The sequence below is a fragment of the Pseudopipra pipra genome, chromosome 2, assembly GCF_036250125.1.
Source record: "Pseudopipra pipra isolate bDixPip1 chromosome 2, bDixPip1.hap1, whole genome shotgun sequence".
In the NCBI taxonomy this organism is placed as follows: domain Eukaryota; kingdom Metazoa; phylum Chordata; class Aves; order Passeriformes; family Pipridae; genus Pseudopipra; species Pseudopipra pipra.
The window spans coordinates 67,151,605-67,160,339 of NC_087550.1; positions in this window are offsets into that span (position 1 = coordinate 67,151,605).

Below are 8,735 nucleotides of genomic sequence, written 5' to 3' on the forward strand. Positions count from 1 at the left end.
CATTAATGAATTAAGATGTTTTATGCAGGGATCTTATATCTGTTCTAAGGCAAGGAAGGGAAAGGAATCCTACCAAGGTCAAAGTATTTTTCATTGCATCCTTTACTGATAGAAAACAGTGAAAGGGCAACAACTAACACCTGGTTAAGACCGTTTTATTCTGAAAATCATCTTGCAGTGGTCTGAAATACTTTAAAGTAAGTTGTGGTTACACTAGTTGGCATATAGAGCCAACAGCCCATTAGCCAGATGAAAATTGCTGCAGTGTGACAGATGTTTGACTCCATTTGTGCCTGGAGGCTGGTGTAAACCAGTAACATTAGTTCTTTGCCAGCTGGATAATATTTCTACACTAGATATTATTTCTTGCTCAGGTAATTCAGTGACTGTCCATTCTTTGTTAGCCACAGGAATGAAGGAAAGAATCAGCCAGGGCAAAAGGCAATTAATCTTATTAAAACATACTAAAACACAACAACTGGAACTCATTACACTAAAACAAGATTGAGCTTCTGGTCTCAGTTTAATTCCTTGAAGATAAATGTCCAGAAGTAAGCACTTTTATCCCTGCGGCATATTTATTAAAACTCTTAAAAGAGAATCAACAATTGAAAATCAGCAAAAAGTACAAAAACTAATTCAAACCATGAAGAAGTATTCTAGGTCACCACTAATGAATCTGACAAGGGAGGGTGGAGAAAATTGTGATAAAGTGTATTTGTTCTGTATTAAACAAACAAGCCATTCACTAACAATTATTTGGAAATATTTCTCAAGTCAAATACACTTTACTTGAAGTTGCAAAATAAAACTAATAACATACATCTGTTTTCTTTTATACATATAGATTTCCTGAGCAAACTCCTATATTCGTATCTTGCACTTCAGTCTTTTGGTGATCAAGTACCTTTGGTAGTTATATTAAAAGGTAAAATTCTCATCATTCACTATAGTCACCCACTTCTCTCTATAAAATCAGTAACTACTATTTATGATATTTTTCAAACCCTTCCTTTACTTTCTGGCTAGTACAAGAAAATACTTATGAATATCCCAAACACTTTACAGCAACTCAGTTCAAACAAAATGTCGGAAGCATTTTTTTTACTGAATTCTGTTGTAACCAGCCAACAGGAAAAAAACTCTTCTTCCTCCCCTAGCAGCCATATAGATTAAACACTTTATAAGCCTAACTCTACGTGGTATGGCTCAGAAGTTAACAAAAAAATTAACTTCCATTTGCAGTCAAAAGTAGCTTGTGTTCACTGGTACAGAACCACAGTCATTTTAAGACTACCAGGAACATGTGCAACTACATGAGCTATACAATTATAAGAACGTTCTTTGGAAAGTAATATTTGAAGAGTAACAAAACTCATAGTTTATTCAACCTGCATATAAACCCATTGAAGTATAATACATTTATCATATTAAAAATGCATCATTAAAATTTAAAAGCAGGTGCAGTTACTCAATAAGATAATGGTATAGTCTGAGGACTCCACTTAAGATTGTATTGTTGAATTCCCATTGGAATAAAACAGAGAGAGAAAAACAGTGGGAGGGAATTGGAGTGACCTTGCACCAAGGTGTTAGTTCCTGATCCTACATTTCTGGTAGGCTGTGGATGAGCTCCACTCTGAGGATCTTTAAAGCACTGCATTTTCTGTGCTGTGAGTGGATGCATGCTACATGAGAGTATGAAAAAAAAGCAACAGCTACTACGGAGAGATGCATGCGGGTGACTGCATGACAGTAAGCCAAAGGCAGTCTGATGAAGGAAAGAAATTAATATATATCAACGGGAAAATAATAAAAATTGGATCAAATGAAAATTTCCCCTATCATTTGGAAGAATACATATATGTACATAAAATGTAGAATTCCTGAAGAAGTTGAGTAAGTGAGGGCATTTCCCATTTACATTGTGCAGAAATTAGTGGCCTTCTCAAAGCAGCATTTGGGTTTTCAAGTTCTATTCTTTTTAAGAAGTACAAAAAATTTATTTCATATAGCTAATTATTTAACTTTAAAATCTATTCTAATTTTGTAAAATGAACATTTGTTTGGCTTCACGGGTATAAGACTGTCATCAGATGGAACACATCAAAACTTCCTTTACTGTGTCTGTTATAAGCAGGGGTTTGGCACTGTGGGAGTGGATATGTAGGTCAGAGCTGGTTTGTCTGGGAGCTTTACGTCTCCCCTGTTTGAAGTGTAGGATTTTCTCCTTTGGTCTGGACTTAATCTGAAAAGAAATTTATCTTGTTCAAGTCACTCAATGGTGTAAATGAACTCAAGCATAGTAAGTTGGACAGTTGGGGGATCCACCTGCAAACTGCACCAAGGACAATGTTAATGTAACCGAGGCATTTGACCTCAGTAGGAACCACTTTTGGGTGAGTACCCATTGCAGATAAAACTTAAGTTGATTGATTTAGATAATTTTAAAGTATTTGGTGGCTTGAACCATTGTAATCTGAGGATTTTTTTCTGTTTATGTCACATTTTTGAAGGCAAGAAAAGTAGATCTGGGCTGGAGGGAGAGAAATGGCACAAACTGTAGTGGTAGGCTAGCTACCAGGCAGCTGAATTCCTTTCAGAAAAAAAAAGATGGAGCTGATGGACTTAAAACTGCATTTCAGTTCAGCCTGTGCTCAAAGTATTGGGTATTTAAATGCCCATGGGTTTTCAAGGTCTGCTTTATTTAAGACAGAACTGCAAGGATGTAGGCCACTTAGTACCAGGTAAAATTCATGGTTTTATTCACAGATAAAGTTTATAAATAATCACAGATTCATTTAGGTTGGAAGAGACCTGTAAGATCATCAAGTCCAACTGTTAACCTGGCACTGCTGAGTTCACCCCTTACCCATGTTCGTAACTGCCACATCTACATGTTTTTTACATCCCTCCAGGGATGGGGACTCCACCACTTCCCTGGACAGCCTGTTCCAATGCTTGAACACCCTTTTCATGAAGAAATTTCTCCTAATATCCAATCTAAACCTCTCTTGGCAACTTGAGGCCATTTCCTCTTGTCCTATCATTTGTTACTTGGCAGAAGAGACTAACCCCCAACTTGCTACAACCTCCTATCAGGTAGTTGTAGAGAGTGGTAAGATCTCCTCTGAGACTCCGTTTCTCAAGGCTCATGTTCAGTGGTTGTCAACCATCACCTCCAGGCCCTTTTCCACCACTAATCTCCAAGCCGGTAGCCCTGCACAGTGTTGTTGTGACCCAAATGCAGGACCTGGCACTTTGCCTTTTTGAATCCCGTACAATTGGCCTCAACCAATTGATCCATCCTGTTCATATCCCTCTGTAGAGCCTTTCCTACTGTCCAGCAGATAACACTCCTGCCCAGCTTGGTGTCATCTGCAAACTGACTGAAGGTCCACTCAATTCCCTTGTTGAAGCCATCGATATTCACCCTAATACGGAGTCCTAGAAAACCCTATGGCCAATCCAGCCATTTTTTTACCCAGTGAACAATACACCCATTCAAACCACGAGCAGCCAGGTTCTCTCTGAGAATGTTTTGGGAAATGGTATCAAAGTCTTTAGTAAAGTCTAGATACTCAACATCCACAGCCTTTCCCTCATCCACTAAGCAGTTCACCTTGCCATAGCAGAAGAGCAGGTTGGTCAAGCAGGATCGCCTTTCGTGAGCCCATGCTGGCTGGACATGGTCTCCTGGTTGTTCTGTATGTGCTGTGTGATGGGACTCGGGATGATCTGCTCCATGACCTTTCCCAGCAGCAAGGTCAGACAGGTCTGTCATTCCCTGGGTCCTTCTTCAGGCCCTTCTCGGAGATGGGCATCACAATTGCTACCTTACTGTAATCTGGGACCTCCCCAGTTAGGCAGGACTGCCGATAAATGATTGAAAGTGGCTTGATAAGCACTTATGCCACTACCCTCGGGTGGATCTCATCCGGTCTCCTAGACCTGTGTGTGTCTAAGTGGTGTAGCAGGTCGCTGACCATTTTCCCTTGGATAATGGGAGCTCCATTCAGCTCCCCATCCCTGTCTTCCAGCTCAGTGGGCTGGGAATCCAAAGAACAACTGGTCTGACTATTAACGATTGAGGCAAAGAAGGTGTTGAATACCTCAGCCTTTTCCTCACCCTTTGTCACTATGTTTCTTCCTGTATCCAATAAAGGATGGAGATTTTCCTTAGCCCTCCTTTTATTGTTTACGTATTTATAGAAGCATTTTTTAATTGTCTTTTACATCAGGAGCCAGATTAAGTTCTAGTTGGGCTTTGGATCTTCTAATTTTCTTCCTACATAATTTCAAAACATCCTTGTAGTCCTCCTGAGTGACCTGCTCCTTCTTCCAAAGGTTATAAATTCTCCTTTTTTAGCCTGAGTTTCAGACAAAGCTCTCTGTTCACCCAGGCCAGTCTTCTTGCCCACCAGCTCATCTTTTGGCACATGGAGATGGCCTGCTCCTACACTTCTAAGATTTTCTTCTTGAAGAATGTCCAGCTTTCCTGGACTCCTTTGTCCTTCAGAGCTTCCTCCCAAGGGATTCTGTCAACCAGATTCCTAAACAGGCCAAAGTCTACTCTCTGGAAGTGGCAGTTCTGCTGACCCCCCTCCTTACTTCTCCAAGAATCTCTATAATTTTGTGATTTCTGAGCCCAAGGTGGCCTCTGATTATCACATCACTCACCAGTCCTTCTCTGTTCACGAACACCAGGTCCAGGGGGTACCTTCTCTATAGTTGGGTCAGTCACCAACTATGTCAGGAAGTTATCTCCTAACGAAGTGACCAGCTCAGAAAAGAATAGAGAAATATGTTTCTCTTTTGTTAGTTTTTCTAGTTAGCATCTGATAATAAAAATGAAAAATAAATGCCACTGTTGACAAAGAGGAAGTGAAAAGAAAAGATGAAAAAAGTAAAGAACTTTAAAATATTGCTTCAATCCTTCTGCTGAAGATATTGGGCATTTTGTCAGTGATCAATGAGATTTTATGACCTGTCACCAATATCAGTTCAAAAAGCTTCACAGTGTCTGTAAGACATTATGAAACATGAAAGTTTTATGCAACATCAAGCTCCTACAGCTTCCAGACATACTCAAATACTGGAGCATTGTGGTGGAAGTCAGAAGCCTCAGTGGGAAATGTAAAAGAAGCTTTTGACAAAAAATGGCACAGGACTGTGGGACTGTTCACTAGGTGATGAAAAAATTTGCATCACTCTCCTTCTCTTCTGAAACAACTGTCCTCTGTAAGAGATAAAGGGTTTTTTGGGTCCTGTTCCTTCAAGCACGCCTAAATAGGAGTGTGCAGAGGTAGCAAGTTAAGCACAGAAATACATTATTCATGTACATGTATGTATGCATTACGGAAATTGTCTCCTTCACTGAGCAAAGCTTTATCTTGGAATTGAGATGGATACACACATTCTGAATGTAGACCACATAGCATCAGGTTATTTTGCTTAGAGCATCACCACACTGTGTAAAGAGACAAAATCAAGGCAAGCATCGCAAACTAAAATCGTACTGCTGAAAAGTAGTGTGCTAACTGCTGCTTAACCAAAACATAACCTGAAGGCCTGCAAAGAAAAATATTTTTGAAGTGCAAATTCCTTAAACATAGTTGTCGTGTGTGCCCCAAACATGAAAATATCTGAGGTATACACACCTGAAGTATACATAGCCTTACAGACTACTGACACATATGCTCTTTCTTCATATAAAAGTATCATGCAAGCTTCAAAATAAATTATATAATACATGTTTGAATATCCCAGTAAACTTATACTTTTAAAAGAATAGAGTTAACATATCTAGGGGCAGATAGACTTCCAGTCCAATTAAAAGTTGAGAAGGATCATTAGAATATTCAATATGTTACATGTTTCTTGAATTTCAATGGCAAGGTACACTGCAAATTGACCCAGAACTCACTATCAGTTTGGAAGCTGAAACTGTCATTCATTTTCTGCCGTTCAAACAAAGAAACTTAGTTTGGTATGCTCTTAAGTTTTCTATCAACATAAATGAAATGGTTAATTTTTCAGCATTTGTTGTTCATTATTCACTGAGGAAAATTATCTGTTTTATAATTTATCATTGATGTTCTATTTATGTACTGTGAGTGGTTGTCATAGTTTGTTTTTCATCTTTCAAAAATTAAAGATGAACTACTTCTTTTGTTGTTATCCACAAATGAAAGAAATGAAAACTTGTTCTTCAGGTTCTAAATCCGTATGTTTGCACTGACAATATATTTCACTCTTAAGAGAAGTCACCACTGTGAACTTTTTCCAGTTTCTGGTTTATTGGGTATTGTATTAGATAGTATATTTAAGGGAACACTACATAATTTACTGTTTGATCCAGAAAATTCGCATTATATTTTTAATATATATTCAATAAGTTACATGTTCGACAGTTTTTAAATATTTTCATCAATGCTTCTCCAAAATAGAAACAAAGATTTATAGAGAGATACCTTTATTCCCAACTCAGTTTTCTTTAGTTGGTACTCCTTTTGACTTCTGAGTCTTGTCCTTACAACTGTTAGTTGGGGGAAAAAAATCCACCAGGTGTTAAAATTCGTAAACACAGATAAATTTTGCAGCGTGTACAGAAAAAGGTGATGAATATTCTTACCACAAGTTCATGTCCATATGTTTAGACACTCTCCAGCTATAGTACTTTATGTGTTGAAATCTCAAGTTTGAGAACAGACTCTTCTACGGACGACATTGCAGTGCCTATTCAGGGGCATAAGCATACATGGCCAGAGAAATCTTAGTTGTCTTAAATTATAAATTATCTACACAAAGCCAGCAGATGTGATGCAGAAAGTGTAGAAGACCACATCCTCTGCAGCTGTCACTAGGAAATCTTTCCTCTCATATTCTAAACAGATCATACAGAGTACTCAGTCTACCAATTGCACTTCTACTGTCTAAAGCTGTACTGAAGAGCAGTTTTGGAAAGGCGTGCAAAGGGGTGCTAAAACATCCCCCACCAAACCTAAGTTCAGTCAAGAACAAAAAAACGACAAGATCATCTGTGAATATGTCTCCCAGTGACCTACTTTAAATTGCATCATGCTTGTCTTACATGTGGACATTATGATCACTGAATCCCAAGGCTAAGGACAGTCATGTGCACCAGATCATGTTTGCTACTGCTCAACTGTCTGATCACCTGTAGGGTAGCAGGGGACTGCTCAGACAGGAGAGCCTGTCCGAATTCCTGTATGAAAAATTACTGGGAGATTCATCAAATAAGAAGCCAGCCCATGTGCTTATGATCCTCACTGGTGTCTCTAATTGCTGTGCTCATGGATGAGGTGTGAGACTGGGCAGTGATTGACAAGCAATTGCAGCAACAAATGGTATTTGAGAACAGCATTTAGAGAATTATTTCAAAGTGTTTGACTTTATATTTAAGGGTGGTTGATAACTGGTGATAACAATTGGTGATAACATTACCAACATGCCTCTTTTCTTTAAGCACTCAAGATGTATAGAAGTTAGACATGTAAGTGACTTGTTCAGGAAATACAGATAAAAGTGGACATCTCAAGCAGAAAGTGAGTCGACCCCACAGGGAAAAACAATCTGTTAAGAACCCAAAACTCTTGGCAGACAGCCCAGACGCATATCTTTTCTTAGATACAATTCTTTACAATGTGCAAATGAAGGGAGTGTTAAAGGAAATTAAAAAATCTGGATTGTGATACTAAAGCTTTTTATTTGAGATTGCAACTAATTGCTTACAGACATCTCAGTAACAAGTCAGGGCATTTACCTGTGCTGTAGTAAACAGTACAACCACTAGAATAGCATATCCATTAGTTTCTGGGGCAGTAAAATATTATCATCTTCAATTTCAGTGTGGACAGTATCATTTGCAAAACAATTGTGTAGTACAGACACAAAACCCTTTTCGGAACGTGCAGAATTCCTTCTTGAAAATCACAGTATTAACTCCCTTGTGTTTAAGGAACTGGTTTAACTGGGTGTGCAACAAAGATTTCACAACATGGATATTATAAAGCCTAAATTTAAAAGCTCAAGGACATCAAATTCCATACCATAAGTGTCAAAGAAGTTTTAGAATGTCACAACACAAGTTCCAGGGTGAGTTCAACAAAAATTCTGTGCAATACATTGATGTCACAATGATCTTTCCCATAAAAATAGTTGGCAACAAATGCATCCTAGCAGGTCTCACAATCCTCACGCAACACAACTCATTATTTGAATTGGAAGCATTGTATAATAACTGTGGCACACCCTGCGCATTTATCTGAGATTTCTACACTACTTCTACACAATAGATTTTTCTCTTCATAATTATTCAGCATTATTTACACCAAGGGTGGCTTTTCCCTGCCTTTCAAACAGTTTTTGGTGGAATACATATTAGTAATGTTCTGAAATATAGTAACTTCTCCAAAGGCATGCAGTTAAGGACTATAGGGAAATACAGTCACAGACTGTATTCAGCCCCAGTGCACCAAACATAGATTCTCCTGTCCTTTTTTACAGTTAAATTATGACTGGACTCCCTGCTAATGAGATTTTGGAACTCTTATTTTGTTTTCAAAAGAGTTTGCATTCTACAGATTTGTAGTATCGATGATTAGTATAGGCTTTTTGTATTAAAAATATATTTTCACTGTTTAGGTTTTGTTTCATGTTTGTAAATTAATCAATGGTAGTAAATACTTCTGTTCAGTTTTGGTAAATGTTGG